General features: G+C 39.0%; 1 pseudogene; it reads right to left on the reverse strand.

The window, feature by feature from the left end:
- LOC132416053 (eukaryotic translation initiation factor 4 gamma 2 pseudogene) overlaps positions 1–1,868 on the reverse strand; it is a 196,237-nt pseudogene extending 194,369 nt beyond the window's left edge.
- Positions 1,869–11,930: the final 10,062 nt, after the last annotated feature.

Here is an 11,930-nt window from a genome sequence, read left to right on the forward strand (position 1 = left end):
ATCAGCAAGGATATCGAAAAACTGAACACCACCATTAATCAACTGGATCTAATCGACATTTATAGAGCACTCCACTAAACAACAGCAGAATATGCCTTTAAGCCTGCATGGAACATACACCAGATACATCATATCCTGGATCATAAAACAAACCTTAACACATTAAAAATAAGAGAAATCATATAAATTTTGTTCTTTGATCACAGTGAAATTAAACTAGAAACCAACACCAACCACTTACCTTGTTGGAGCCTTTGTATGAACTCTTGTTTTTAAAACTCCATTCATGTAAAGCAGGTTTTCCACGAAATACATAAAATTTCAAAAATCCCCACAAAATATTACCAAATAGGATCCAACATAATATAAAAGAATAATAAACCCAAACCATCTATGATTTATCATGAGAATGCAAGGCTTGTTTAACATTTGAAAACAAACATCTCCCGCTATAGTTACAGTCTAAAGAAAATCCACATGATCAGAAAAGTTCATGCCCCAGAAAGTATCTGACAAAATTCAACATCCACTGCTAATAAAAATTCTCAGAAATCAGAAATAGGAGTCACTCAACCTGATAAAGAGCATCTACCAAAACCAAAACAAAACTACAACTACCTCACCCTTAATAGTGAAAGACCGAATAAGAGTATCAACTCACACCAATCCTATTAAACACACCATTCCTATTCAACAGGAGGCTGCAGCCAGGAAAATATAACAAGATGATAAAATAAACGTCATACAAATTTGAAATGAAGAAATAAAACTGTTCTTACTTGCAGATGACCTCATCATCTAAGGAGAAAATCCCAGAGTCTAAAAACAAACAAAACAGAATAAAACCTCTCACAACTAAATAAATGAATTTATCAAGGCTGTAGGATGCAAGGTCAACACATAAAAATCTATTGTATTCCTATGTCTAGTAATGTAATACACAATTATAAAATGAAATTCAAAAACAATATGTAAATATTTAAAATAACCCCAAAAGGAAATACTCTTGTATAAATATGTAAAACATATATAGAAACCGTATTCTGAAAACCGTAAATGCACTGATGAAAGAATCGAAGATCTTAAAAAACAGAGATGCATAGGGAGCATCTTTCTATTTAACCAATTCATGAACCGCTCAATAAAACCAATTTGATCTTTAAAAAAATGCAGATACATATTGTGTTCATGAATTGGAAGACTCAACCTCATAAAGACGTCATTCCTCGCATTTTTTTTAAAGATTTAATTTAATTCAAATCAAAATTACAGCAGTATATTTTTGTAGATATAGCGAAGGTCATTCAAAAAATTTTGGGGAGTGGTAAGAGCGATGTCACCAAGATGGTGGAGTAGCCGACTGCAGCCTCCATAAAGAACAGCAATTAAGCAGCTATCCACAAATTTACATAGCTCTGGGAGAGCTCAGGAGACCACTTAGAAGCTTCAGCAACACAGCTGAGCAAAAAAGCCCGATAATAACCTCACAAATAGGGAAGGAAGAATAGTTTCAGTTTGCCTGCATCACCCCATCCCCCAGGCTGGGACTGCTTGGCGCTGACAGGGAACTCTCAGACCCCAGAGAATTCCCTTCACCAGGAAAAGGAGAACAGGAAGAGCAACCAGCTTCCCAGCCTGCCAGGGCCCTGCAGGAGGACGGCCTTTGGTTTCATCCCACCCAGCGACTGGCACAGCCGAGCTGTCTCTAGACAGCTCGAAACAAGGAGGAAAGCAGAGGCCACGGATACCAGCCCCCGGCAGCGCGCCCACAATTCCCGGTCACCTGCTCCGCCACGGACTCCAATACCCTTTGCCTCCGAGGGCCTCAACAGCTGCTGCAGATGCCAGTGGACCCCTGAAGCTTTCATTACTGAGGACCTCACTGTGGACCCAGCGGTCTGCTCTGCAGAAGACACCAGTTTTCCTCACTGAGGAAAATAGCGGCTAGAGCAGCCATCACAGACCCAGACCACTCCTGCCGCTGAGGACTCCACAGGTTTTCTAGCGTTTACAGATGACAGTGACTGAGTCTCTACCCGCTTCTGTCCTCCTCCTCCCCGGCTGCCAGAGCCACCATGGACGGCCCGGCGCTGGGAGCCCGCACTTGCAGCCATCTTGCCTCTTCAGGAGGCACTTTAGCCTCCGACGACCGCTCAGGTTCCCGGATGTGGCAGGGTTCCCGGATGTGGTGGGATTCCCGCCACCCGCCTCCTCCGCTGTGCGCATGCTCACAGCTAGCCCGAGCGCTGGCGGCACAGAAGAGAACCTGACGAGATGCTCGCGGACGCTGACGAGGCTCGGATCCCAGGCTCCAGACCCAGGGCTGTCGCCTGTGCCCACAGCTACACCTGTAGCTACAGCAGACCCCTGTCACTGGCCTCCACTGCCGCGCACAAGCCCGCGACTAGCCGGCCAGCCCAAGGAGTGCACACCACAGCCAAGGCCTCTCAGCCACTCCTGGGCCTGGTCCAGTCTGTCTTCCCTGTTAGTTCACGAACTGGAGCCTGGACATGGAGCTTCAGGAGTGACTGAGGAAAGAGGCAGCCCACTCCGAATTGGTAGGTGGCCCTTTAAATAAGCAAGGGAACTTACCCAAGAGACTCGTGTTGGGAGACTGCGAGACAAGTAGGTATCTGCACCTGCCCGCAGAATCTTGACAGTTAATAGAGAGGCCTTAAGAGAGTTCAGTCACGTACACCCTCTCAGTTACTCTCTCAAGGCTATTTCACTGAAACGGCTCCAGCTGTGGGAATGGTGGGCAGAAGGTACATTCCCAGGACAGGGGAGGGGTGAGGAACACCGAATTCCCAGCTCCAGCTCGCAGGTCGGCCAACGGTCACGTCATCTGGATGACCTTCTCCAACACTTTATTCCTCGGAATTAGCTGTTATATGAGCTCCTCTTTCACTCCTCTTCCAGAATGTGCCCTGAGTGGTCAGCCAGGGGTTTCACTTGCATGAAAGCGGCTCGTTTGGCGGCTCTCTGGCTGCACCATCCCTGTGAGACATCCCACTGCAAATTACAGTAGAAAACGCCTTTCCCAGGTGTAACGGGGCTCGGTGTTCTCAGCAGTAGAACAGGTTGATCCATAACATGAGTCAGGTCGCTGGCTGTCTCCCATGATTTCTGTACCTTTACAGTGTTGAATGTCTTGGCAGGGGTTCCCAGTCTGATATATGAGGTAACAGGCTCTACTGGTTGGTTATTCAGATGTACGAAAGCCTGGTACCTATGCTGGTCCAGCAGGCCAAAGTGGCTTTACTTTTTACTAATTTAATCTGCTGCTTTAATATTCCATTCTTCCATTCTATCAACCCTGCTGCCTATGGGTTATAGCAGAGATGGAAACTCCATTTCCTTTCATGTTCTTTTGCCCAGGCTTGCATGCCATGACGCTTACAATGTGACCCCTAATCACTGTCTATTCCATGAGAATGTACTCATGGTACTTAGCTTCTGTAATGCCCTAATGTGGGTAGCCTAGTTTGCTTGGCAACAGGGGAAAGCTTGGGTTAGGACAAACATGGTGTCCACAAAAATCAAGACATACTTAAAAACCTCATTTGGAGGGAATGGGCCAATATAATCAATTTGCCAATCCTTTACAAGTTGGGAGTTCTGGCGGATGGCCCCAGATTCAATTCGCAGTTGCCTTGGGCATTGTTTAGAACACAAAGGACACGCTATAATTACATTAACCAACTCACTGTATATAAAGGGCAAGTTAGCATCCTTGGCAATATGTCATCCCATCTGGGTGCTGTGGTAGCCATTCTTTCTACATATCCGATCTGCTGTTTCTACTGAAGGGTCAGTTGCTAGGGCTTATATCTGGTCTAGGGCATCAGCTTCCTGATTGCCAGGAGGTTTTGGTACCTTGTGAGCCAGAATATTGAAAACAGTGAGTCATCCTCAGACTCTTGCAGGTGAAACCAAATGTCTTTCCATATATCCTGACCCACAAGGGCTTATTTATGATCATCCATTTCTCAGTAGGAAGGGACCTTCTTACTGTGACATGTTGTTTCTAAAGCTTTCTGGTCATATCTGAATCTATGCTTATTTTTATTTATTCAATTTTTTAAATTGGAGTGTAGTTGATTTGCAATGTTATATTAGTTTCAAGTGTACAACATAGTGATTCAATATTTTTATACATTACACTCCATTTAAAGTTATTATAAAATATTTGCTATATTCCCTGTGCTGTACAATATATCCTTGTAACTTATTTATTTTATACATAGTAGTTTCAAACTCTTAATCCCCTACCCTTATATTGCCCCTCCCACCTTCACTCTCCCCACTGGTAACCACTAGTTTGTTCTCTATATCTGTGAGTCTGTTTCTGTTTTGTTATATTCATGATTGTTTGATTTTTTAGATTTCACACATAGGTGATAACATACAGTATTTGTCTTTCTCTGACTTATTTCACTAAGCATAATCCCTCTAGGTCCATCCAGGTTGTTGCAAACGGCAGAATTTCATTCTTTTTTAGGGCTGGGGGTTAATATTAAAAATGTATAAGGAACTCCTACAACTCAATATAAAAAATAATAACAATAACCCGAATTTAAAAATAGGCAAAAGATTTGAAAAGATATTCCTCCGAAGACACACAAATGGCCACCATTAAATAATAGGTGTGCAGTGTCACAAATCATCAGGAAAATGCAAATCAAAACATAATGACATATCATTTCACACCAGTTAGGATGGCTATTAATAAAAAACAAACGAAAAATGATAAACGTGTGTCAGGGATGTGAAGGAACTGGAACTCTTATACACTGTTGGTAGGAATGTAATACGGTGCAACCACTATGAAAAACAGTGTGGAAGTTCCTCAAGAAATTAAAAATAAAGCTATCATATGATCCAGCCATCCCATTTCTGGATACATATATGAAAAAAAATTGGAATCAGTGTCTCAAGGAAACATCTGTACTTCCATAGCCATCATACCATTATTTACAATAGCCAAGGTATCAGAGCAACCCAAGTGTTCATTGACAGATGAATGAATAAAGAAGATGTGATATACTCTGCATACGGTGGAGGAGTATTCAGCCTTAAAAAGAAGGAAATCCTGTCATTTGCAGCAACATGGATGAACCTGAAGGACATTATTGCAAGTGAAATAAGGCAGTCACAGGACAAATACTGCATGATTCCACTTATACAATATTAGGTATTTAAAATAGTTAAAATCGTAGAAGTAGAGAATAGAATTGTGATTGTCAGGGTCTGGGGGAAGGGAAATGGAAGTTATTTAATGGGTACAAAGTTTCATTTATGCAAAATGAGTAAGTTCTAGAGATCTGCTGTACAATATTGTATCTATAGCTGACAACACTGTATTATGCACTTCAATATTAAGAGGATAGATCTCATGTTATATTTGTACCACAGAAATATTTAAAAGAGGGGGCTTGTATTAGTCATGGTTCTCTACAGAAACAGAACCAATAGGATATATAAAGATATGGAAGAGGAGATTTATTATGGGAATTAGCTCATGAAATTATGGAGGCTCAGGATATGCCATCTGCAAGCTGGAGAACCAGAAAAGCTAGTGGTATAATTCAGTCTAAGTCCAAAGGCCTGAAAACCACAAGAGCCTATGGTGTAACTCCCTGTCTGAAGGCCCAAGATCAGGACCTCTAAAGTCCAGGATCAGGAGAAGATGGGCATTCGAGCTCAAGAAGAGAGAAAAAGAATTTGCCTTTTCTTTTTTGTATTATTCAGGCCCTCAATGGATTGAATGATGCCTGCCCACATTGATAAGGGAGGATCTTCTTTACTCAGTTGACTGATTAAAATGCTAATCCCTTCCAGAATCACCCTCACAGACACACCCAGAAATAACGTTTCACCAGATATCTGGGCATCCTTTAGTGCAATGAATTTGACACATAAAATTAACCATCACAAGACACAAAGGAACCTTGGAGGTGATGGCTATGTCTGTTACCTTGATTGTCGTGATTGTTTCACAGGTGTATACACGTGTCCAAACTCATCAAATTATATACACTAAATATATGCAGTCCTTGGTATATCAATTATATCTCAATAAAGCTGTTTAAAATTTTCAAAGGCAGTATTGGCGAGGAAAAAAGCAACAAATGACCAAACAACCTGAATAGGTAATTCACTAAAGAGGATTATGTATGTCAAATAACCCTATAATAAAGATTTTAAATTTAATTAGTCATTAGGAGAATGTAAATTAAAAGCATGATGACATACCATTGCACACCTATTAGAAAGGCTAAAAAAATTCTGCTAGTGTTAATTATAGACAAGGGTGAGGAGCAGGTGGAACTCTCATAAGTTCCTGATGAGAATGCAAAATGGTACAACCACTCTGGAAAACATTTACACAGTTTTTATAAATTTTAACATACACTTACCATATGACCCAGAAATCGACTCCTGGGTATTAATCCTATAAAAATGAAAACTTATATTCATGCAACAACCCATACATAAAAATTTATAGCAGCTCTAGTTGTAATTGCCCAAAACTGGAAACAATCCAAATATCCTTTAATGAATAAATGGATAAACAAACTCTGGTACATCTACAATGGACGTCAATTATGAAATAAAAAGGAGTGGGATATTAATGTATGCAACAACTTGAATGAATCTCAAAGAGATTATTTTGATTGAAAAAAGTACCTGTTTCAAAAGGTTATATATTTTATGATTCCATTTATATGGAATCAAAAAAATAAAACTGTAGAGGTAGAATACAGGTCAGCAGTTGCCAAGGGTTAGGGTTGGGGGAAAGGTGAGACTGTAAAGGGATAACCTGAAGTAGTCTTTTGGAAACGATGGAACTGTTCTTTGTCCCATTTGTAGTATACATGATTCTATACAGGTGCTAAAATTCATAGAATGATGAAAGAAATAAATCAGTTTCACTCAACAATAATTTAAATAATAAAATTACTGAGAGAAGTATCCTATTTTGTTCAAATGATAGCCAGTGTTTAACATCCTCACATATAGTGGGGTGTATTAGTCATGTATTAGTCACTACAACAAAATGATGCATATTTTATTTTCAGGTAAGTCATGGATGTGTTTAAGGGAAATTTTCAAACTGCCTTGATGGCTTCATGTCAATGAGGAAGAGGGGAGACCTAAAATTACCAGGTCAGGCGAGTACTTTAACAGAACATATTTACCAAGACAGGCTGTATAATTAATAACCATTTGAACTGGGTCTTGAGGTATTAGTAGGTGTTGACCAAATTAGGACCAATTATGTCTGGATCTTAAGTTTGTAGAAAGATGTAGAATCTCATGGTATTTGAATGGGGAAAGATCTCAATTTCAAAGAGCTGAGTTTTCAGGGCAGAAGAATGTTTGATTTTATCTTGAGGTGAGTAGGGAACTGCTGAACATTCTTAAGCTAAAACTACATCCTCCACCTGATTTCTAAATAGCTGTAAAAACAGAACAGAACAACAACAACAACAAAACCTTAATTTAGCAAAGCCTAAAGTATTGCCAGATCCTTTCAAAGATTTACATGTTATTTGACCTAAATTCTTTTATTTTATCTCTAACAAAATCCAAGTAATCTTCTGAATTTGTTTGTCTGAATGTACTGGTTTTGCTAGTATCTTGTCTTTAAGAAATAAAAAAGAAAGCTAGAAGCATTAATAACACATTAAAAGAGAGTAAATGAAAAAGAAATTGTTTTATATTTCTATCTATTTCGTAAACAAGCACTAGCACATATCATGTATCCAGCAAGGTGTTAGGTACTGGAAATTTAAAACTAAAATGCATATAACAGACACGGAGACATGGTATCTGCCCTCAAAGGGCTCTCTTTTCCATGAATGATATAGATATCAAGAGGTAAACCTATGATTATAGTATACTGAAGTTTGGGTTATGGCAAAATTATTCACAAAAATCTGTGGAATCCCAGAAAAGGGGTCCCAAATATAGCCTTAAAATGTTTCTATGTCCTGGGAGACGAGTAGCAGTGAGCTAGCTAGTATATCACAGGAAGGAACTACATGAGAAACAGGAAACAGGCTCAGATTTTCAAAAGTGTGTCACATCCAGGGAACTGCAAGTAATTCTGTGTAGGTGGATACATGGAGAAGTGGGGACAGGCAAACCTGACAAGACATATGGAGATGGTTGATAATGGAACTTGTGTTTCGTGTCAGAGAGAGTAAACCTGATGCTTTGATTCTGTCTTTGATTAGTTCTGAAACCCAATCAAAATTTTCTTTGGAAATCCAGTGAGCAAAACCAGGTTAAAACTGCAGTTTTCTAGTTGTGTGTGTGTGTGTGTGTATGTGCACGTAGTTGGGTGGGGGTTTGAGGGAAAGGGAGACTGGCACAACTGAAGGTCTGTCTCCAACTACGTTTCTGGCCGATACTCCCTGAGGATCCTCCCTAGCCAAAATTTGAAAAACATTGGTATAATAATTGGGTAGTAACTAAGGGACTTTCAGAAGAGGCATGGTAAGATCGTATTTAGAATTTGGAGTGAAAAATATACATAACCTTCAGTCAGTATCCTCAGAAGAACAAAAATTAAAAGCACCCTCTTTGATTAAAGTGATCACCAATATATACCATTGTCATACATGGTAGGCATGTGGCTATGACAAAATGAGGCGCCTTTCATTTTTAGGTACAGTACGGAATGCTTAAGGGAAATTTTTCTACTGCCTTGGTCACAGCATGGCAATGCAGAAAAGAGATGACCTAAAATCATTGACAGGCACATACTTGATCAGGACATACGGAGCAAAACAAGGTTTTTAAATAATAAAAAAATTCAATGTTTTTTTTAGAAGGAGAAATCAGCTATTTCTGACATCTCTAGATCAGAATTTGTCTGTGTTCTGCAGGAATATTCATATATAGCAAGTTCCCCAGGGATATTCATACACATTAGAGTTTGATGATCTGTGTGTCTAGACTGTCACCTGGATGATAGCTCTGTCTTGGCCTTACACATTCAAACATTGGGTACAGCACTGAATGGAAGAAGAGATTTGGGGGATGCTTGTAGATTTAAATGTTACTGTTAAGGAAAATGAAATAGAGTTTATAAGGCTTATCTGCAGTCACGTAGTCCTTCACAGGCGTCCTGAGAATCAAACTAGTTACTTTACTTGATACAATACCCAAGAGATTCACTAATATTCTTATTTCATCTCCCTAACACAGCCCCTGCCTGGATTCCCAAGTGGACATTTCATGTCTCTCATGCACAGGATATACACCTCAAAGAGAAGACCACTTTTAACAAGTAACAAATAGTGAATGCAGGTTTTTATTTTTTAATATTTATTTAATTTAATTATTTATTTTATTTTTATGGCTGCGTCTGGTCTTAGTTGTGGCACTCAGTATCTTTGTTGAGGTATGCAGAATCTTTCGGTGCAGCACACGGGCTCTTTGTTGCTGTTCATGGGATTCTCTCTAGTCGTGGCACGAGGGTTCCAGAGCACGTAGGCTCTCTAGTTGAGGCGCTCGGTAGTTGTGGCGCGAAGGCTTAGTTGCCCTGTGGCATGTGGGATTTTAGTTCCTCTACCAGGGATTGAGCCCCTGTCCCCTGCATTGGAAGGCCGATTCTTTACCACTGGACCACCAAGGAAGTACCAGGCTGCAGGTGTTTCAATTCCACTGGCTGTTTGGGAAAAACATTTGGGGATAGTAAGGTATATATGAGGGGGTGTCAAGGAAACTGAAATCACTGATGCTCCCAAATTATCATTTTGCCAACAGTTTCAAGTTCCGTTCACACTAATTTCTGACTGCAGCTAAAGTACAAAACAATCATTTGAGTTTCATATTATCCTTTCTTTTTGGTCTCTTGAGGACATACTAAGAATTTGTGAAAATGGCATAGTCAGATGGCAGGAAGAAGCAGGAAATCTAAAGAGGTGAATCTAAAGGATTTGAAGCACATAATCAAGAAATGTTTTGTTTGTTTGTTTAAGTGAGTTGACTTTTTATGTGCAAATTTGGATCAGGAAATCCCATTTATACCCTAATGAGTCTGTGAAGCTCCTTGGAACTCTCCTCAGCCATTGGGCATTTGGCCTCCTTTAACTGAGAGTGAGCTCTGAGGTTTCTTCTGATTCAAGTCAGATTGACAGTGTCTTCAGAAAAAACCCTGACCTCCTGCTGGAGCAAGGTAATAAATAGTTAAGATGTTGGGAGGGATATGGTGACTTTCACCTGGCTTGATCCCTTCAGATACCAGGAGGCTTTCCAGACTCTGAGACTCTGAGAGAAGATTCTTAGCTGATGAATTACACCTAGGAGAGAATCAGTAGAAGTAGAGCAATTATACTCGCTGTGTAACTTAATGACACAATGTAATGTATTTGCTAAAGTGGATGTGAATATACGTGGGCTATTAAAGCAAGGTTATGGATCTGAAGAAAGCAATAACCGAATTCTAAAATATTTATGAATATTTAACAAGCTAATATTAAACAGACTTTTAAGAAGTTTCAAGCAACTTCATGTAATAAATGGAATTAACCAGAAAGAAACAGCAGCTCCAAGGAGTATCAGTGCAATCAATTTTTTCCTCATTTTGTAATAATTTATTTGTATTATTCTCCAAGACACTGTGAAAATATGTGTTTGTTTCTGCTTTGATGTATTGAAACTCATTACCATGGGGCTTTTTCTAAATATCCTCTGAAATATATAAATTGCAGACATAATAATATTGTTTATAAATTGACTTTTATTTTATTATTATTATTTTTTTGCACCCAAGTCTTAGTAAATTCTAATCTCAGCATCTGTTGATAATTGTTGTGCTTCTGTTAGTGGGGACAGAGAAGATCCCAGGGTTTATAACTCTCCATTTGTGCTGAAAAGTTAACATTTATTTCATAATATTGTTTTTAACATATGTATATCACATAAACACCTTGCAGGGTAATGTGACCTTCTGATGCATTGATAGCATTCACTATTGCTGATTGTATCATGGAGTGTTGATACCATATACTTGCTGTATGACAAACTGAGATTTTTGCTTTTAAATTTAATCCATAAGTAAAGGAAATACTATACAATTATTTTAAAGTTTTTTGAAATTTTGGAAAAATTTATCATTCTAATGATTTTTAGGTGTACAGTTCAGTGGCTTTAATCACATTCACATTGCTATGCAGCCATTACCACCGTCCATCTCCAGTACTTTTCATCTTGTAAAACTGAAACTCTGTACCCATTAAAAAAGAACTCCTCATTCCTCTCTCCTCTGACTCTGACAACCACCATTCTACTTTCTGTCTTTATGAATTTGACTCTTCCAGATACCTAATGTAATGGAATCATGCAGTAATTGTCCTTTTGTGACTGGCTTATTTCAGTTTGCACACTGTTCATGTATTTTGTAGCATGTATCAGAATGGCATTTGTTTTATGGTTAAATAATATAAAATACAAAATAAAAAATAAATAATATAAAATATTTTATGCATATTCCACAGTTTATCTATTCATCCATAGGTGGATATTTGTTTTTTTCCATTCTTTTGACTAATGTGAACAATGCTGCTATGAACATGGGTGTACAAACATCTGCTCAAGTCCCTGCTTTCAATTCTTTTGGGTATATACCCAGAAATGAAATTGCTGGAACGTATGGTAATTCAATGTTTAATTTTTTTGAGGCACTGTCATACTGTTTTCTGAAGCTGCTGCCCCATGTTGCATTCCTACCAGCAATGTACAAGGGTTTTAATTTCTCCACGGCCTTGTCAACACTTGCTATTTTCTGGGTTTGTGTGTGTGTGTGTGTGTGTGTGCGCGTGTGTGTGCATGTGTTTAATAATAACCATCATAATGGTGTATAGTATTATTTCATTGTGGTTTTAATTTGCATTTCTCTAATGATTAGTGGTGTT

The sequence above is a fragment of the Delphinus delphis genome, chromosome 20, assembly GCF_949987515.2.
Source record: "Delphinus delphis chromosome 20, mDelDel1.2, whole genome shotgun sequence".
NCBI lineage: Eukaryota > Metazoa > Chordata > Mammalia > Artiodactyla > Delphinidae > Delphinus > Delphinus delphis.